The 21,602-nt window shown below is 36.8% G+C and overlaps 1 long non-coding RNA gene across 1 annotated transcript in view; it reads right to left on the bottom strand.

The window, feature by feature from the left end:
- Positions 1-968: 968 nt before the first annotated feature.
- The window catches only part of LOC144580311 (uncharacterized), a 63,167-nt gene continuing 42,533 nt past the window's right edge, over positions 969-21,602 (bottom strand). The window contains exon 2 of the long non-coding RNA XR_013529598.1: positions 969-3,637. This is a non-coding gene — a long non-coding RNA (uncharacterized LOC144580311). The remainder of the gene's footprint in view (positions 3,638-21,602) is intronic.

Genomic DNA, 21,602 nt, shown 5'->3' with positions numbered 1-21,602 from the left:
AATGATCTTCCCTCCTTTTTTTTGCTAAGTTAACTCTTAATGATCCTTCAAGTCGCGGTGTGAGCATTTGTTCTTCAGGGGAAGTCATCCCTGACTTCATAAGTAGCGCAGATCCTGTACAGCACCCATGCTCCTGCTTCAGCCCGTGGAACACTGATTTATGACAGTTAGTCATTAATATCACTTTACTCCACCAGACCTTAAACCCCACAAGGGCAGGGAGAATGTTATTTTTGTTCACCACGGTATTCCCAGCCCAGTGCCTGGCACATGGTACTTAGATAATTTTTATTTAATGAATGGTTTTTTTAGATGGTTATAAACACAGAAAATTTTACTGGTGTTGTGAACTGGTCTAAGCTATTTGGTTTTATGTAATTAAGTTATTTTTTAAAAGTCTCAGTAGCCACCAACTTGCTGGAGGTCATGGAGTTGGTCACTTCCATTCAACCTCATTAACAAGTTATAATAAAACCAAGACTCAGATTACATTTGCCACCCTCCCAAAAAATCACACTATCAGTGTGGTCAACATGATGGTTTTGTAGACCTCTGTGCTTTTTGACTGTCTGAGAAAACTGCTGGAAAGTCATGACCTAGACAAATCCAAGAGTAACGTTGAGTGGGATTAGTCCATGTATGACATTTGGAGAATTTTCCTCCGGTTGTAGCTATTGGGCTGTTCAGAATTCCAAGGCTTCCTGGACTTTCCAAACTCATAGATACTACCTTAAAGCAAAACCATCAAAGCCTAACGGTTTTTAGGGTCCTGATTTATTCCTTTATCCTGGAGTATCACTTTCATAAAATCTAACCAGAATTCTAAGAAAAAATAGTGCAATAAAGAATAAAGCAGCTTGCATGTGGTTATTGTAGAAATAGGGCAAAAAAATAGAAAGGAACTTCCCTCATAAAAAAAGTTGAAGTCATTGTTTCCTCACCATATAAAAGTCACTCAAAACAATTCAGATAATTGTGATTTATTATGAACATTCCCAGAGCACCTGAAAGCTGAGAAGGCTGAGCTTCCCTGTGCCTGTAATGAATGAGTCATTATAACTTGTTTGTGTAATACAGACAGGAAAACAACATGCTCATATCTCTTTCACACAAATGATAAGGTGACACGCACTTAATCAAAATAAAGGACACTTAAATAATTCAGAGGTCAGTTTTCAAAGGAGTTCTTAGGCAGTGTTCTTTTCAGTTAACAGAGAAAAATTTCAGGAAGAGAATATAATAGTCACTCAAATTAGATTAATGGTTCAAAACTGGGAGTGATTTTGCACCCTTAAGGGACATTTTTTGGTTGTCATCACTGAGTGATGTCTGGCATCTAGCAGGCAGAGACCAGGAATGTGGCAACTTAGCATCCTACAATGCACAGGACTGTACCTCTCACCTCACCCACACACTCAGCAAGAAACCCTGGCCCAAAATGTCAATGGTGATGCCCCGAGATACCCTGGGTTAGATCACAGACGAGGAATGGGTGAAGCTGAAAAGGACCTGCAGATCCTTATAACTATGCTGGGTTTCAAGAGATAGTGATTGATACAAGTCACCAAATATCTGTAAACTGAGCTAAGCCTGTTTTTCCTACTCCATCATACTCTTAGTATCAACTACAGAATCTAGTTTTGTGTCCTTGATGACATGTTGAAAATAAATGAATGGTGAATTTTATAGTAAGGTGAGACATTCAAGGAAACAAATATTTAAAATGTAGCTTGATTCTTAAAAGTAGGTATTATAATTTTTATGCTTGTCTTTAATAAAATCTTTGCTAATTATTTTATTGTTCTCTTCTTCTCCATCTTCTTCTCTCCCCACCTCCCCATTACTGCTTTCCATCCTCATCAGCATATCATCTGCCATATTTTTAAAGTTTACATAGATATAAAGACAAAAACGGTCTGGTCATGGTGGCTCACACCTGTACTTACAGTGCTTTGGGGGGCGGAAGTGGAGGAACTGCCTGAGGCCAGGTGTTTGAGACCAACTTAGACAACATAATGAGATCTTGTCTCTACAAACAAAAAATAATTAAAATTATCTGGGTGTGGTGGCATATGCCTGCGGTCACAGCTACTTTGGAGGCTAAGGTGAGTGTCTTTCTTAAACCCAGGAGTTTGAAGCTGCAGTGATGTATGATTGCACCACTGTATCCCAGCCTGGCCAACAGAGCAAGACTCTGTCTCTAAAAGGAGAGTAAGAGAGAAAGAAAAAAAAAAAAGAACACAAACACATATGTTTTGCACATATCATATATACATTTCTGGCTTCTTTGCTTTATAAGTATGGATTCATATTGTACGTAATTTCCTACAACCTGCTTTTATCATTCAAAAATATTTCTTGGGAAGTCTTTTCAAGACAACTGTTATAACTGTCTTTCTTCTTTTAACAGTGTTTGTCTATCATAATTTATTTAATCATTTCTCTATTGATGAAGATTTATTTTTATATTTTTGCTAAAGTAATATTTGTTTGAAAATATCATTATTTCCTGGTGTTTTTATTTTTATAATACAGATTCTTAAAAGTGAGATTGCATATTTGGGAGATCCCAGGTAAACCCAGAGGTAAGAGAAGCATCTTGATTAAAACTAGAAACTCTATACAAGGGAAGATGGATGTTTCAAATTAAACGACATTTAATTTTAAATTTAAAAGTTTAAATAAAATTAAATTTACTAAAATAAGTTAAAAATGTGTGTGAAAGAGTATGAGGAATTTCAACAATGTTTACTTTTGGGAAATGTTTATAGGGCAAATAGTAGGCAAGATAAATAATTATAATATCCAAATGACTTTTATAAATTGCTAGAAATTAGGTAAAGAAAAGTTACATGCAACTCATTGAAAATCATATGCAAATGGCCACCAAACACATAAAAATATATTCAAATTCTGTAGAAGCCACAAAACAACAAATTAAAGTAACAATGTGCTATGACTTTGTACTTACCACACTAGCCGAAAATTAAAAAGAATCATAACACTTACTGCTGGAAGAGATGTGGTAAGAAAGGGTGTTCTGATATATTGTTGATGATGCAAAATTGTAAGCCAATTTGGAAAACAGATAGGATTAATTTTTATGAATTTTTAACTGGTCACAGAAGCAACCATTGTTAAAGTGGTTTGGGAAAAGAACAGCTGAAAGAGCTTTCGTTGGTAGCTTGAAATACTAGTGAAGCAGTAAAATAGGAGTCAAAAATGAGCTTCAATCAGTATGCACACTTTAAGTGCCCAGCAGACACTTCTATTGCATCACTCGAGTCAGATATGCCATAGTTTTATTTCTTTTCTGAATTTCTGGATGGTAGTAGAGTGGAGTCCTCGGGAAATCATGGTGGAGTGAGGATGTCTGATACATGTATTCCTAAGCTGTGATTCAAATTGAATTCCAGATACACCAGGAGTAAATGCTGGCATGAAAGGGACAAAGCTGTCAAGTGCTTGAGGATTCTACCTGTGGCTAAGTCAGAAATCAGCTTGTGTCAGAAGACATGAAGGCACAGGTAGCAGGGAGAGGATGAGTCTGGAGCAATTCTCACACCCAGGATACTGTTCTTGAAGCCTGGAAACCTGGCCAAGCATGGGTGGTCCATGTCCAATGAAGGAGGGTGCCCTGGGTCAGAAAAAAGCAAATTCATAAGCTGCACAGGGGATCCGTCTCTTTTTGTTTCTCACTTCTCTTGGTCCCTAGACTCACCACCCTAAATCATGTCTTTGAAAGTTAAAAGAAAAAGAAGAGACCTCAGGTCCCAGAGGACTAGAATGTGTAGAAACTGAAACTCTGCATTGTAACTAACTCAAATTAGGACAAATACCAGTAGAAATTATCTATTAAGGCTGTAGCGGAGTGAGGATATTATGAAAACAGTTTCCAAACCCAAATTTAGGACACATGGCCTCATAAATATAAATGTTCTCTTAAGAACAATAGAATGGGCTGTTTTCCACTGGGATCATTTCAGAACATCTGAGGAATATAATCACTATGAATATGTGGGGAAATGTAATGGCAAATTAAGTTTCAGGTCAACTGGGATGAGGGGATAGGATAACCCGTAAGTCCTTTCTCACTCTCTACTTCCAGGTCCAGATGCCAACCTCACCCCTCCCAATCTGGTTTATAGCACAGGGGATAGGGCAGGCCACAGAACTGTAGAAGGAAGTGAGAGCCCAGTCTCTGTTTCCCTCATTCTTTTCCCCAATAACTGCTGAACAGCCAACACACCTGCCAAAATAATTTGAAAGGAGCCTGGCATTAGAGCAAGGTCTGAGCAAAGTGCAAACTAACAATGGGGCCCTAATATGCAAGACTGTCTAAGCAATTACTGAGATTTATGATATTAATACCCACAATTTTTCATAAAGACAGCAGAAGGTGTGCTTCCTACATGCGAGAGTGGAACTTGGCCCAGATCCCCAGTGTCGGCTCCTATAATCAAAGCCAATAGGCAGCCTCCCCTGGGCAGAGACGAGTACAAGTACAGCCGCCCATCCTGGGATGACAAGGCACTCCTCCATCCACATTCTAACCATCCAGGCCCATCGCTTAGGTGAGAATTGTGTTTAGGATGAAGATGTTAATGGTAAGACTTTTGAGTCAGAGCCCTAGGAAGAATTTGGCTGGGAGTCTGGATTTTGTGGACATTAGACTTAGAATTGGTACGTTGATTGATTGTATTCAGCCAAGAATACACCTCTTGTGCAGCTGAGTCACAAGATCATTTCGTGCAATTGTGAATAGCTGAAAACTCAGTAATGAGTTCCATATTTCACAAGTGGTGTCTCATGCCAGAGATGTTTCTTTGTCAACTGGGACATGTTCCTTCTTAAATATAATCTTGCGAGTGGTGGCAGGTACATTTTGAATTCTCCATGCTTCTTTAGGTACCAGATGTGCCTGCTACAGATAATGCTCAGATGTTCCATGTTTTTCTACAAGATGGAGGTATGCTTTGATTCTTTTCCACCACAAAACAAATTTTAAGTGAAATTGGTGTATAACAAGGAATATTGTTAAAATGAATTCTTATAATCCAAAGCCTGTTAAAAATCCACTTCTTCTTGCGTATGTTGAACCAGCCTTGCATCCCCGGGATGAATCCTACTTGATCATGGTGAATAAGTTTTTTGATTTGCTGTTGCATTCGGCTTGCCAATATTTTATTGAAGATTTTTGCATCTATGTTCATCATGGATATTGGCCTGAAGTTTTCTTTTCTTGTTGGGTCTCTGCCGGGTTTTGGTATCAGAATGATGTTGGTCTCATAAAATGATTTGGGAAGTATTCCCTCTTTTTGGATTGTTTGAAATAGTTTTAGAAGGAATGGTACCAGCTCCTCTTTGTGTGTCTGGTAGAATTCGGCTGTGAACCCGTCTGGACCTGGGCTTTTTTTGTGTGGTAGGCTCTTAATTGCTGCCTCGACTTCTGACCTTGTTATTGGTCTATTCATAGTTTCAGCTTCCTCCTGGTTTAGGCTTGGGAGGATGCAGGAGTCCAGGAATTTATCCATTTCTTCCATGTTTACTAGTTTCTGTGCATAGAGTTGTTTGTAATATTCTCTGATGATGGTTTAAATTTCTGTGGAATCTGTGGTGATTAAAGACTTAAACATAAGACCTGGCACGATAAAAACCCTAGAAGGAAATCTAGGCAAAACTATCCAGGACATAGGAGTAGGCAAGGACTTCATGAACAAAACACCAAAAGCATTGGCAACAAAAGCCAAAATAGACAAATGGGACCTAATGAAACTCCACAGCTTCTGCACGGCAAAAGAAACAGTCACTAGAGTGGATCGGCAACCAACAGAATGGGAAAAAATTTTCGCAGTTTACCCATCTGACAAAGGGCTGATATCCAGAATTTACAAAGAACTCAGACAGATTTACAGGAAAAAAACAAACAAGCCCATTCAAAAGTGGGCAAAGGATATGAACAGACACTTTACGAAAGAAGACATAGATGAGGCCAACAATCATATGAAAAAATGCTCATCGTCACTGGTCATCAGAGAGATGCAAATCAAAACCACATTGAGATACCATCTCACGCCAGTTAGAATGGCGATCATTAAAAAATCTGGAGACAACAGATGCTGGAGAGGATGTGGAGAAAAAGGAACACTTTTACACTGTTGGTGGGAGTGTAAATTAGTTCAACCATTGTGGAAGACAGCGTGGCGATTCCTCAAGGCCTTAGAAATAGAAATTCCATTTGACCCAGCAATCCCATTACTGGGTATATATCCAAAAGACTATAAATCGTTCTACTATAAGGACACATGTACACGAATGTTCATTGCAGCACTGTTTACAATAGCAAAGACCTGGAATCAACCCAAATGCCCATTGATAATAGACTGGATTGGAAAAATGTGGCACATATACACCATGGAATATTATGCAGCAATCAGAAATGATGAGTTTGTGTCGTTTGTAGGGACATGGATGAATCTGGAGAACGTCATCCTCAGCAAACTGACACAAGAACAGAAAATGAAACACCGCATATTCTCACTCATAGGTGGGTGATGAAAAATGAGAACACATGGACACAGAAAGGGGAGTACTAAACACTGGGGTCTATTGGGGGGAAAAGGGGATGGCCAGTGGGAGGGGGAGGTGGGGAGGGATAGCCTGGGGAGAAATGCCAAATGTGGGTGAAGGGGAGAAGGAAAGAAAAGCACACTGCCATGTGTGTTCCTACGCAACTGTCTTGCATGCTCTGCTCATGTACCCCAAAACCTAAAATCCAATAAAAAATAAAAAATAAAAAAAAAATCCACTTCTTCGAGTGAAGAAGATAGTAAAAATGAAATATTATTTTTATGATGAACAAGTGAAAAACAATTATGGTCTTAAATCAAACAAAGATAATCAGGCATTAGGAAACTTCAAACATATAGTTCCACTGAAAAGCGAACATTTTAAACTTTCTCCATGGTGGATTACTCCTGCCAAGAGACTCTCATTAAAGAAAGAGAGAATTAATACATACATGTCACAATCATGTGACCAATAGGTACTGGGAAAGCCAAGCCTGTAGATATTTTAAGGAGTTGTCTGGGAAACAAAAAATGTAGTGTGAAACTTCTATTTCTAGCAATATGAGGAATAAGATGTTGCTAAAAAAAATACAAATTAAAAAAAACAAAGTATAGAATAAATTGGATTTTCAAAAAGTTTAAAATGTATTTTTGAATCTACTCATGTGATTGAAACAGTGAATGTATTGATAATGATATATAAAATAAGAAAACTATTATAGGGAGAAGATATCAATGATTTATGGATGTTACTATGTTGTACACACATACTAAATTTCTAAGGTAATAACTAAAATTACCAGAATGTACACTTTCCAAGAAAACCAAGCACTCCAAAATAAGTAAGAAAAGTATAAAGAAGAAATTTAGAAATGCAGAATAAATACAAAGGTAAAGTAGAAATACATCTGCTTATGTTGTTATGATAAAAAATATAAATTGTTTTTCCATCGAAAGACAAAGGTTGTAAAACTAATGTATATTTTTAATCCAACACCTGCTATTACAATACATACTTCTAGAACATAAGGACACAGAAGAGGTTAAACTAATGAAAAAAAACTACCAGGCAAACACTAATCAAAGGAAGCCCTATGTAATTATATGACTGTCAGAAAGATAAGACTTTAATAAAAAGCATTATTAAAGATAAAAAAGGCTACTACATAAGATTTCAGCTTTAGTTTATCAAGGAAATGAAACATAACTAATCTTGAAGATTTCTAATAATGTACTTTCAAAATATGTAAATAAAATGGCAGATGTATAAAGAGAATTGAAAGATTTTACTGTCACAGTGGTGGGAGAGTTTTATATCTATTTCTGATTTCATATGTGTGTTTGTGTGTATATACATATATATATATATATATATATATATACAGTTTCATTATATTAAACAGAAAAAAAATCTAGATGGATATATATATACAGTTTCATTATACTAAACAGAAAAAAAATCTAGATGGATACCCCAGTTACCCTGATTTGATCATTACACATATGTGCCTGTATCAAAACATCACACACACCACATACCCCATAAAAATATACAACTATTATGTACCCATAATAATTAATTTTTTTAAAAGAAAAAAGAATCTAGTAAAGTAACTATCTAACAACATATGTAGGAAATTTCTCTCAACAATTGAAAAATAAAAATTATTTTTAGGTATTTGGATTATTTACAAAACTTAACATCTACTAAGACATAAAAAGCACTAATAAATTTTAAATAATATGTAATCTACATATATTTTACCTAGTAACAATTCAATGAAATAGAAGTAGATTAAAATGACTTTTAAACTTAAAAATAATTAACTTTAAAAATCCATAAAAAGCCACAACTGAAATAATTTGAAAGCAAAGCAATAAACAACCTACAATTAAATTAAAACACAAAGTATAAAATAAGTATCCATCAGTTCATACTGACATAAGTAAATTATTGAATAAACAAATAAGGGAGAAGAGACAAATCTACCATGCAGAGAAATTTCAAATAATTTATGTAAATATCCTCATGTCCTCTCTCCCAAAGCATAACTCTCCATCCTGTAATGTGAACTGTGTATAGTCACTTCCTTCTAAAAGGCACAGTGTAGAACGTGAAAAAAAGTATAACAATAGAGAAACTTGACAAATGCTACTTGAGGGAAGGTGATCAAAGTTAACATTATTAATGAGAAATCTTGTCAGTACTATGTCCCTTTGAAACTATGTGATGAAAATGGCATTTTACTTCCCCTCAAAAACCCATAACCCGCTAACCACAAGAAAACAATTAGACAAATCCAAATGAAGAACATTCTACAAAATAACTTACCGGTACTCTAAACGTGTCAAAGTCATCAAAAGCAAGCAAAGTCTAACAAATTGTTATTATCTAGGGGATTCCAAAGAGACATGATAGATGAATATAATACAGTATTCTGGAACAGAAAAAAATATCAAAAAACAAAGGAAATATAAACAAATTATGAGCTTTAATTGTTAATAACAATATTGCTTCATCCGTTTTAATAAATTTACCGTAATATTGTTAAATGTTAATAATTAGTAAACAGAGTGTAGGTATGTGGAAACGCTCTGTATCCTATATGTCATCCTGGCAACATTTCTGTGACTCCAAAAGTATTCTAAAATAAAAAGTGCATTTTTAAAAGTCCATAAGTTTAAAAATAAAAATTGTCTTTGAAAACCCACAACATTCTTAATGAAAATTAGTACTTGGACCAGAATGATTATAAAAATACTACTTTCAAATTTGTGGGATTTAACTAGATAGTAGTTTTTTAAAAGTATACAGCTTTGGCAAAGGATATGAACAGACACTTTTCAAAAGAAGATATTTATGAGGCCAATGAACATATGAAAAATTGCTCATCATCACTGATCATTAGAGAGATGCAAATCAAAACCACATTGAGATACCATCTCATTCCAGTCAGAATAGTGATTATTAAAAAGTCTGGAGACAACAGATTCTGGAGAGGATGTGGTGAAATAGGAACACTTTTACACTATTGGTGGGAGTGTAAATTAGTTCAACCATTATGGAAGACTGTGGTGATTCCTCAAGGATCTAAAAATAGAAATTCCATTTGACCCAGCAATCCCATTACTGGGTATATACCTACAGAATTATAAATCGTTTTACTATAAAGATACATGCACATGTATGTTTATTGCAGCACTGTTCCCAAGAGCAAAGACCTAGAACCAACCCAAATGCCCATCAAAGACTGGATAAAGAAAATGTGTCACATATACACCATAGAAAACTATGCAGCCATAAAAAAGGATGCATTCATGTTCTTTGTTCGGACATGGATGAATCTGGAAACCATAATTCTCAGCAAACTGTCACAAGAACAGAAAACCAAACACCAAATGTTCTCACTCACAGGCAGGTGTTGAACAATGAGAACACATGGACACAGGGAGGGGAACATTACACACTGGGGTCTGTTGGGGGGTGGGAGGCTGGGGGAGGGACAGTAGGGGGTGGGGAGTTTGGGGAGGAATAACGAGAGAAATGCCTAATGTAGGTGACAGGGGAATGGAGGCAGCAAACCACCATGGCATGTGCGTACCTATGCAACAATCCTGCAAGATCTGCACATGTATCCCAGAAATTAAAGTACAATTAAAAAAAAAGGTAAAACGAGTGGGTAGCGGGGAAGTATACAGCCTTAAATGTTTATCCCAGAAAGAGGAAGGTATTCAGGTATCTAGGTATTCGGTCTATGGAATTAGAAGGATCATCATAATGAACATAAGTAAAATGAAAGAATAAAACAATAAAGAACAATAGTTATAAAAATACAAAATAATTATATGAGAGAGGATGAACATAGACAAAAGCTGGTTGTTTGAAAAGACATAAAAATTGGCAAGATTAATCTGGAAAAACTGGAAGAGTTCCCCTCCCCAAAAAATATTTAAAAATTTTAAAAGACATAATTATAGATGCAGCAGCTTTTCTTAAAGATATATGTTATTAAAAGTTTATGCCAACATATTTTAAAACCTAGATGAAATGGACAGAAAATATAAAAACTGATTTAAGACCACCATGTGACAAAAAATGAGCTTAGAGATGAATTGTTCAATTGTTTAAGGAACTGAGATTTCTGTCTTTATACCAAATCTTCTGAAGAATTGCAAAAGTGAGGCCACTCCCAATTAACTTTATGAGGCTCATATAACCTGCACAATAAACAAAGGAAAGATAAGGACATTTTGAGAACAAAATTAGACAAGCTCTGATTTATAAACACAGCTGAAAAAGGCTAAAGAAAAGTGTTAGCAAACTGAATTCCATATTGTACAAAACAAAAATACATGGTGGCTAAGCTAATTATATTCCAGGAATACAAGTCATTTAAAAATCTATTAATGTAATTAATCACATAGACAGATCAAACAAATATGATTGCTTTGTTGTATGCAGAAGAAGCATGCAATATACTCAACATTCATTCTTTATATTTAAAAATTCCTTAATAAATTCCAGGAGGAGGAGGATACTTCAACCTGAAAAAAAGGCACTACAATAACATTTTAAAAATCATTATTTTAAACAGTAAATCTCTTAAAATGTTTTTGTTAAAATTAAAAGCCTGATACATCTTCCTGCTATTGTAATTCCATTTAATGTTATATTAGAGGTTCTGTCCAATCTATGTTTTGGTTCATTAATCAAAAATCTGTTTTAGGAAAAACAAAATCTTATTATTTTTAGATGATATAATCCACATAGAAATTCCAGAGGAAATTGCAGACATTTACTTTTAGACTTAGAGAAATGTATGCAGATTGTCTATACATATAAGATACAGCTAGAAGATATAATGATAAGACATCATTTACCATATCAATTAAAATGTAAAACATCCACAAAGATTAAAAAAATGTAAAACCCTTGTAAAACTTTGAGTAACTTTAAATACACAATTGAACCAAGATATATACTACGTACATGGTTGATAAGACTTAGATTACAACTATGTCAATTCTCTCCAAATTTAATTGATTTTATCTCATCCCTATCAATATCCCAACAGGGTTTTCCATAGAACTTGACAAACTGACCTAAAACTTATATGAAAAAGCAAAAGGACAAGAAAGTGCAAAAGGCCCCTGGGATATTTTTTGTTGCAAGGTTTTAAATTATTGAGTCAATCTCTTCACTTATTATTGGTCTTTTCACATTTTTTATTTCTCCATGAATAAGTTTTGGTAGTATATTAGTCCATTTTCATACTACTGATAAGACATACCTGAGACTGAATAATTTACAAGGAAAAATAAGTTCAGTAAACTCATGATTCCATGTGGCTGGGAAGGCCTCACAATCATGGTAGAAGGTGAAAGGCATGTCTTAATGGTGACAGACAAGAGATAATGAAAGTTTGTGCGGGGAAACCCCCCTTTATAAAACCATCAGATCTCGTGAGACTTATTCACTACCATTAGAATAGCACAGGAAAGATCCACACCCCTGATTCAACTCCCACCAGGTACCTCTCACAAGATGTGGGAATTATGGGAGCTACAATCCAAAATGAGATTTGGGTGGGGACAGCCAAATGGGTGGAATCATATAATTCCACCCCGGCCTCTCCCATATCTCATGTCCTCACATTTCAAAACCAGTCATGCCTTCCCAACAGTCCCCTAAAGTTGTAACTTTTTAAAGCATTAACTTAAAAGTCAACAGTCCAAAGTCTCATCTAAAACAAGGCAAGTCCCTTCCACATATGAGCCAGTAAAGTCAAAAGCAAGTTAGTTATTTTTAGATAAAATGGGATTACAGGCATTGGGTAAATGCAGCCATTCCAAATGGGAAAAATTGGCCATAATGGAGGGGCTAAAGACCCCATGCAAGTCCAAAATTTAGCAAGGAAGTCAAATATTAAAGCTCCAAAATGATCTCCTTTGATTCCATGTCTCACTTTCAGGTCACATTGATGCAAGAGGTGGGTTCCCATGGTCTTGGGCAGCTCCGTCCCTGTTGCAGGGTACAGTATTCCTCCAGGCTGGTTTCACAGATTGGCATTGAGTGTCTGCAGCTTTTCCAGGTGCATGGTCCAAGCAGTCAGTGGATCTACCATTCTGCTCTCTGGTGGAAGATGGTGGCCCTCTTCTCATAACTCCACTAGACAGCACCCCAGTGGGGACTCTGTTCAGGGGCTCCCACCCCACATTTCCCTTCTGCACTGCCCTAGCAGAGGCTCTCCATGAGCACCCTGCCCCTGCAGCAAACTTCTGCCTGGACGTCCAGGCATTTCCATACATCCTCTGAAATCTAAGCAGAAATCTAAGCAGAGGTTCTCAAACCTTAGTTCTTGACTTCTGTGTACCTGCAGGCTCAATACCACATGGAAGCTGCTAAGGTTTGGGGCTTGCACCCTTTGAATCCATGGCCTGAGCTGTGCTTTGGTGCCTTTTAGTCATGGCTGGAGCAGCTAGGATGCAGGGCACCAAGTCCCTAGACTGCATACAGCAGAGGGACCTTGGGCCCAGCACAAAACCATTTTTTCCTCCTAGGCATTCAGGCCTGTGAAGGGTGGAGCTGCTGCAAAGGTCTTGATCATGTCCTGGAGACATTTTCTCCATTGTTTGGGAATTAACATTTGGCTCCTCATTACTTATGCAAATTTCTGCAGCCAGCTTGAATTTCTGCTCAGAAAAATGAGGTTTTCTTTTCTATTGCATTATCAAGATTCAAATTTTCTAAACTTTTATGTTCTGCTTCCCTTATAAAACTGAATGCCTTTAGCAGCACCAAAGTCACCTCTTGAATGCTTTGCTGCTTAGAAATTTCTTCTGCCAAATACCCTAGTCAGGGGCAAAATGCCACCAGTCTCTTTGTTAAAACATAACAAGAGTCACCTTTGCTCCCGTTCCCAACAAGTTTCTCATCTCCATTTGAGACCACCTCAGCATGGATTTCATTGTCCATTATCACTATCAGTATTTTTTGGTCAAGCCATTCAACAAGTCTCTAGGGAGTTCCAAACTTTCCCACATTTTTCTGTCTTCTTCTGATCCTTACAAACTCTTCCAACCTCTGCCTGTTACCCAGTTTCAAAGTTGCTTCCACATTTTTGGATATCTTTTCAGCAATGCCCCCCTCCACAGGTACCAATTTACTGTATTAGCCCATTTCCATGCTGCTGATAAAGACATACCCAAGACTGGGCAATTTACAAAAGAAAAAGGTTTAATGGACTCACAGTTCCATGTGGCTGGGGAGGCCTCACAATGATGGTGGAAGGTGAAAGACACATTTCACATGGTGGCAGACAAGAGGAGAGAGGTTTGCAGGGAAATTCCCCTTTATAAAACCATCAGATATCATGAAACTTATTCACTATCACAAGAATAGCATGGGAATGACAAATCCCCATGATTCAGTTACCTCCTCCCAGCAGGTCCCTCTCATGACATATGGAAATTGTGGGAGCTATATCCCAACATGAGATTTGGGTGGGGACACAGCAAAACCATAGCAGGTAGGTGGATATTTCTAGGAATTTATCCATTTCTTTTAGGTTATCCAATTTGTTGACATGTAATTGTTCAGCCTTTTATAAACTTTTTTTTAAATCTCTGTGGCATTAATTGTAATGTCTCCTCTTCCATTTCTGATTTTGTTTGAGTCTTCTCTCTTATGTTGTTACTTAGCCTATGTAAAAGTTTGTCAAATTTGTTTATCTTTTTTTAAAAGAGAACTTTTAGTTTCATTGATTTTTCTATTCTCAGTTTTGTTTATCTCTGCTCTAATCTTTATTATTTCCTCCCCTTTGCTAACTTTTAGCCTAGTTTGTTCTTTTTTCTCTAGTTTCTTGAGGTCTAGGGTGAAGTTGTAGATAGATAGATAGAGATAGAGATATGGATATATCTATAGATATAGACATAGTGTGTGTGTATGTATGTGTGTCTTGATAGTGTCCCGTAAGGCCTTTAGATTTTCTTCAGTCTTTTCCATTTTCTTTTCCTTTTGCTCTTCTTACTGGGTAATTTCAAATGACTTCTAGTTCACTGATTTTTCATTCTGATTAATCAAGCTTGCTGTTAGAAACTGTTAACTGAAAAATCACAAGATTTATAAATTTAGAAAGGGACTTCATTTCTTTCTTTCATTCATATATATATTGCATTGGGTTACAGCCTTCAAGGTGACCATCCATAGCTAGGAAGCGTAACCGCTGGGAAGCATAGCCTCTGGCAAATATGAGAAAGGCAGGGATTGAAGGAGCAGGGATTATGGCAGGAGCCTTATGCTGAATGGGTTGGCTAACATACATATTCAACAAGTTACAGGAAGAGCTACAAATATTCAAGTAGGTGATTCTGACTTAATGTTTCAATATATTGCAATTAGGCCTTCTATTTCAAAGGTGAAGAGGAACATGAAGGCACTCTACAAACTGCCTAGAACAAATCCATGGTTGGTAATCTTATCAGACAAATCAGTCTCTTGTCTAATTAAAGTTGTAGTTATGTATGACTTGTAGAACAGAGGGTCAGTTAGTCAGTGCTTGGTGGTAGAAGAGCTGCAAGTTTTTTAATCATTGCTTATCTCAAGACCAGTGTTTGTTTAGCTGCTAAAGAAAAAGAAAGATCTTGTGGCAGTTAGAAAATGGTTTATTTTTTAAGTGTAGGGGGTGTGTGATTTAACTCTTGCCAAGCACGGCCTTGGGGCCTGTTTATAATTTGACATTGTATTGCCACAAAGAGTTTGTTTTGTCAGTCTTAGATCTCTATTTTAGAATTAATGCTGGTCAGTCCTTGTGTCTAAACTGCAGAAGGGAGAGTGTGTAATGAGGCACGTCTGTCCTCCTGTCCCCTCATAGCTGGGAACTCAGTTTTTAAGGTTTCTCTATAGTCCTTCTGGCCAAGTGGGGAACCAGTCAGTTGGTGTGGGGTGGGGCTTAGGATTTTATTTTTAGTTTACAACATTATGTTTTCAGTTCATTTAAGACATTCTTCAGCTCCCAAATTTATTCTATTCTTTTTGTTTGTATCTTTTTGTTGAAATTCTTATTTTGCTCACTCATTGTTTGTATGAGCTCATTGAGGATCTTTTAGAGTTTATTTTGAATTCTTTGTTAGGTAATTCATACACTTTTATTTATTTAGGGTTGATTTCTGGAGACTTATTTATTTATTTTTTTATCGGATCATTTATCTCTGTTTCTTCATGCTTTTTTAAACTTTGCACTGATACCTACATATTTGAAAAACAACCACCTCTCCCACTTTTTACAGACTGGATTTGTATAGAAAATGACATCACCATTAAGAGTGACTGGGGATTCTGGGGCCCTCTCAAATCTTTTCTGTGATGTGTCTTCTTTGGACTTTTGCATGCAGATTCTTAATTATAGAGATTTGTTTGTTTCTTTTTTTAGGAGCTCATAATCTCTCACTCCTTCTGATATCTGTCTGCTGTACCATGGGTCATCTAAAACAGCAGCATGCTCTCAGCTTTCCCCAAAGATCTAGAGTATGCTTGTTCCATCAGCAACCCAAGTTGAGTTAGACAAAAGCCAGTTACTCATGAAAGCCGGAATGTTTGGTACATACTCCATTCTTCTCTTTCTCCCCTGAGTGAGAGGCCACTTCAGCCCAATATGCTCTAACATTGGCCATTTGAAGCAGCAAAAGCTGCCCATTTCTATTTTATTCCCAGTAGCTCCCAGAAATCTAGAGTATGCTGGCTCTTGTAAGTGCTCTGAGACAGGTGAAACAGAAGCCAGTCCCTCAGGTACCCTCTAAAAAAGTCAGAACATTGGACATGCAGTTGAAAACTACTTTTTCCTCCTCAAGGAGCGGCCAGGAGCTAGGATTTTCTTCTCAAATGTGTGGTGCTATGACAAGGGGAGAGCTTACGGTATTAGGGTGCCATAAATTTTTCTAATGGCTTTGATGTTGCTGATTTTGCATTTACATTGGGTGCAGAAGTCTCTTAACTGGTTTCTACATTTACCAGAAAGGGAATTGGTCTACATATTGTTGTTGAATCAGTGTTTCCATGGGAGGAAAGAGGTTTCTGGGGCTTTATACTCTACCATCTGGATGGTGTCACTCTCAACAGTGTGCTTTTAAGGTCACGGCAACAAAGTGAGATAAGGCATTAATACCAAGATCCTGAGTATGGAGCTAACCTCGGACAAAGGGCTTGGTCCTGGTGATGTCATTCGGTGAGTGAACCAAGCTATGCCTGAAGCTACCCACGCATTTATGCAAACCAGTTAGTTCCCCTGTTGCTTAAGCTATTTGGCCCAGGTGTTCAGTTACTTACAATCTCAAGAGTCTTCGGTGATAAAGCTGTGATGTAGGCCTTTTTTTTCTTTGTAACTGTTTTCTCTAAATGCAGTTATTATATGATGAGTTCTTCGTAACTGTTTTCTCTAAATGCGGTTATTATATGATGAGTTCTTCGTAACTGTTTTCTCTAAATGCAGTTATTATATGATGAGTTCTTCGTAACTGTTTTCTCTAAATGCAGTTATTATATGATGAGTTCTTCGTAACTGTTTTCTCTAAATGCGGTTATTGCATGATGAGTTCTTCGTAACTGTTTTCTCTAAATGCGGTTATTGCATGATGAGTTCTTCGTAACTGTTTTCTCTAAATGCGGTTATTATATGATGAGTTCTTTGCTCCTTGCAATGGTTTCAAGAATTATCATAACCCAGTTTTAATTGACGATTTCCATCCTCATTTCCTGCTATTTTTGCCCCATGCACACGTGCTCTAGTCACAGTCTTCGATGCTTTGTCCCCGAGCATATAATTACATGCTGTATGATTTTTCATGGCATTCTTTATTTTCTCCTGAAATGCCTCCTACCACCTCTTGGCTATCAAAAAGCTAGTTCAACACTACAGACAAGATTATATATCCCCTTATGGGTGATAGTCAGGATCAACCTTCTGAACTGCTGAAATTGTGTTCACATTATTATAATTCAAAAATTTGATATTTTTAATGAGTTGAAGGACCCATTTGCTATTACATTAGATAGGGAGCCCCTTGATGCTTAAACCCATGTCCATTTATTTACATGCCCATTGTTGAATGCTAACTGACATTCAATAAATATTTAGTGAATTAATAAACAACCCCCTTAAGTGGAAAAGAGCAAGATGAATGTAAAGGTTTATAGTCAGCAAACTAGTCAGAGTTCAGCAAATAAATGAAAGAGTACAAAGAACTCCCTTGACCCTGAAGTTATCTTTCAGACTTTAAACGGGCCCTTTCTGCTTAAGCAGGCTTGTTATTTTCACAGTTTTATGAAGCAGCATGACCTGTTGGGTTTCTTTTTGAATCAAAGTAACTAGACCCGCATTGACATCCTTAAAAAAATACAATTTTTTCTCCGCCATTTTATCTTGCCTAATGAAAAACCTACTCATTTGGTCTTTTGGCAATTGCTGTATCATGCACTCTGGGATTTTTAAGAATGGTTTTCAAACGGAACAGAGAGATGGTCCCTGTCCATTTCATTCAAGCCAAAGTTAATCTAAGCATTTAGAGGTTTTCCTTCCAGGTTTGTGCTGCTTTTATTTCTTTTCCTGTGTTCATTCATCACCATGGATGCTATGGTCGGAGAGAAAAGGGTCTCAGCTGCAGAATTTGCTTCCTGTTAATACTTCCATTACAGAACATTTTGCAAACAGATGCAATGACTGAAATATAATAATAAAAGTCAAATAATTATATCCAGACAACTGAAGCCAAGTGAAAATAATTTTTCAAAGTGAATTTTTATTTTCCTCTTCATATAATAGATACATTAATATCAGTCCTTACCTCTCTGCTCACATCTATTAGTTTAATTAATAATATTAGTGATATAATTTGCATGGTAACTTTATGTAAACATGTAGATCACTATGTTCCACCTCCACTGCAAAAATGTGACTCATTATTTCATGTACTGTAGTGACAGTGCTCTCTGAACGTAATAGTATATTGAAAGCATATTACATGACATAAAACAGAAATTGGTTTTATTTCACAAGTGCCAGTAGCATAACGTATTTCCATTTATTCAATAGGATCCAGAAGTATATTTAGGAGATACCTTATAAAATTCTTTTCATTGGCTTAATAGCTTTTTGAGAGCAAAGACTGGTTCTTCCTAATCACTTTTATTCTATTCACAGCATGAGGTTCACTGTGAGTAATAAAAAAAAAGATCAAATTAATGCAAAAATGAATGCATTGTAAAAAATAATGTTAAAAACACAAAATTTGGGAAGAAACTCAGCTTTAGTAAGCATAGCTATAAATATCTGAGGGCACAGAAATGGGAAACCAACGTTGGTGAGAGCACCACTCACTAAATAGCTGGAGATGGTCACTGGAGACGATCACTGGAGACACTTTTTCTAATGTTTTAAAGGTATCAAACACAATAAGCAAGACCAAATTCAAATTAATAATAACAACCAAAAGGAAACTCTTCAGGCTCAACACAGTGCTTTGATGGAATAGATTTATATTTTCTGCCTCTTCAGGCCCCACTAAAATAGTTGCACAGGATGGTACCGTTCTTTATGTTAAAGTACTTCTGTACTAGTTACTTTTTTTGGTCTCTTCTATATACAATTTATTAAAAAATATAAAGGGTCTTTAGGGCTCTCAGGAGCCTCCATATTTTGGCAAGGAACAGAATGAAAAAAGAAGATCCTAAAATTATGGAAACTATTCTTTGGGTAATTTAAAGCAAAGCAAAATGAACAAAAAGCAAAAGTAGAGTTTGAGATATAAAAGATACCCCTACAACTGTTTAATCTGGTGACCATTCTTTGCAGACCCAAAGAGCACTTCTTTCCTAGGATTGACATAAATACATAAATTATGCATCCTGAACCTTGCTAGAGTTATCTAATTCTATTATAATGTCGCTTCCAATTGCGGGAAAAAAGAAGTCAAATTTTATTCTTGCATTTCCAAGTAGAGATATTTTTCACCTGTATCAGGGCCTAGAATTGAAACTGTGAAACAAGCTACAGTAGAGACTGAACTACGAAACTGAACCATGGAATTCAGAAGCCAGCACAGAATACAATTGGTTTGTTTTTACCAAAAACCATGTTCCTGGGAACATAAACCTGTGTGCATACTAAGAACCTTGAAATTAAAAAAAAAGCATGATAATATTTAGGAAGAGAACAATTTTTTTTCACCGTTCCCCAAATCTATTGGCCATTTATGGCCTCAATTAGTTTTTCAAACAACTTTAGAAAAATCAACACAAGGACCAATTGATTGTCCCACTTAGATAAGGAATTATAAGTTATTAAGTTTGGCTTTGAAACTTTACATTTGCACATTTATACTTATATGTGCCCGTATCTAGAAAACTGCTTTCATTTTTAAAATAATCCCGCAGTCAAGAAGTACATCATCCAAACAGGACTGCTTGTGTGAAGATGGACACCTGGTGGTCAATATGTAGAACTGCAGCTGCGGAAAGACATTTCTTTGCGATTGTGTCTTGTGTTTCCCCCATTTCCTTCTGCTTTCTGGGTACAGATTGCTGTTGATGGTGGACATACTGCAGCTGTGTGCAAGTGAGTCTCAAGTTAAAGTCAAGAGATTTCCAGAACAGTTGCATCAATTCCATGAAAGCTGCAGGTCACAAGTCCTCTAAATTATTTAGAGAGCCAACCAATGCAGCATGCTAACATTTTTTAAGTTACTAAAATCTCTTAAGCAAGAAGTTGAACAGGAGCCTCAGTGTTTCAGAGTAAGGGTTAATCTCCGCCTAAAAACTTACTTCCCCAGTCAGGATAATAAGCTTCTGTTTCCTTTTGGGAAGGAAAAAGAAGTGTCGATTCCTTTGGTACCACAAAAACAAGCCTTTTGAGCATTTAAATATGGCCCTACCCCTGAACCAACCCTGGCTCATGTCTAAGTGTTTTTCTCCAAACTGAACTCCACAAGACAAAAATACATAACTTGAAAAAAAACGGCAAGCTAAAATCTCTCTTTTTTTATTGTTGATCCTGGCTATTAATTTTATTCTCTTTAATTTTTAAGTCTTGAAATAAGCTTCTGGAAGCAGATAGAGGAGAATTTCTAACTTTCTCAGGGTATACTCGGTTGTAGGCAGGGAGTGGAACCATAGCATGGGTTCTCACTCTAATTGTAGCAGTAAAGGAGGAGGAGAGACATGCATCAGAAGGACCAAGTGTGTGAGTTGGATCAATGACTGATGAACTGACACACTGCAGTGCTGGAGATGCCCTGATTTCCCATTAAGCTACTACATAGAAAGAATTGCTTAGTCACATGGGCTGAATTCCTTATGTTACAATTACAGGCACAGTCACACCTGAAATGATAAGACATTGTGCTCAGAATGCCCTTTGCCTAACTTCTGTAGGGTCTTTGCTCTGTGCCTGTTTGCCTCAAATCATGCCACACACCCCATCTTCCTGCTTGCTTCCAATTGGCCCAGATGGACACAGAGCATCTCGGTCCTGGCAAGCAGAGGGCTGGGGTGTCCACATTGGGTCTAACCCACGCCTCCAATCCTGTTTATAACCCACATGTGTATTCACATACATACATCATCATATGAAAGCCAAGGACTTCTCCAATATTTAGGGGCTGACTGGCCAGTATATTTATCACCAGAAAGAAGAATGGGAAAAGACATCAGGAAAACTCTTTTGTCACAAGAGAAACATATTAATTTGGGTTGAATAATGCAGTAAATATAGTGACCCCTCTTTCCATCCTCAGTCAAATTAATGTGAACCTCTGGCCAGGATTGGGGACATCTGAAGAAAAGGTTCCTTGCAGCAATTATGAGAACTATCATGTCACAAAAACCATTTGAATGTCAGATGCACAATCCTTTTTCTGAAACTCTTGTGAACAAATGTGTTTCAGGATTCAGAAGATGGTAGACATGTAATACAGTCTATGCATTGAATATTGTGGAATAGTCTGATGGGGGCTGGAGTAGGACCCCTAATTCAACACATGAAG

The sequence above is a fragment of the Callithrix jacchus genome, chromosome 19 (assembly GCF_049354715.1).
Source record: "Callithrix jacchus isolate 240 chromosome 19, calJac240_pri, whole genome shotgun sequence".
Taxonomy (NCBI): Eukaryota; Metazoa; Chordata; class Mammalia; order Primates; family Cebidae; genus Callithrix; species Callithrix jacchus.
Note: the sequence above shows the minus strand (reverse complement) of the source record. Positions and strands in the feature narration are given on the sequence as shown.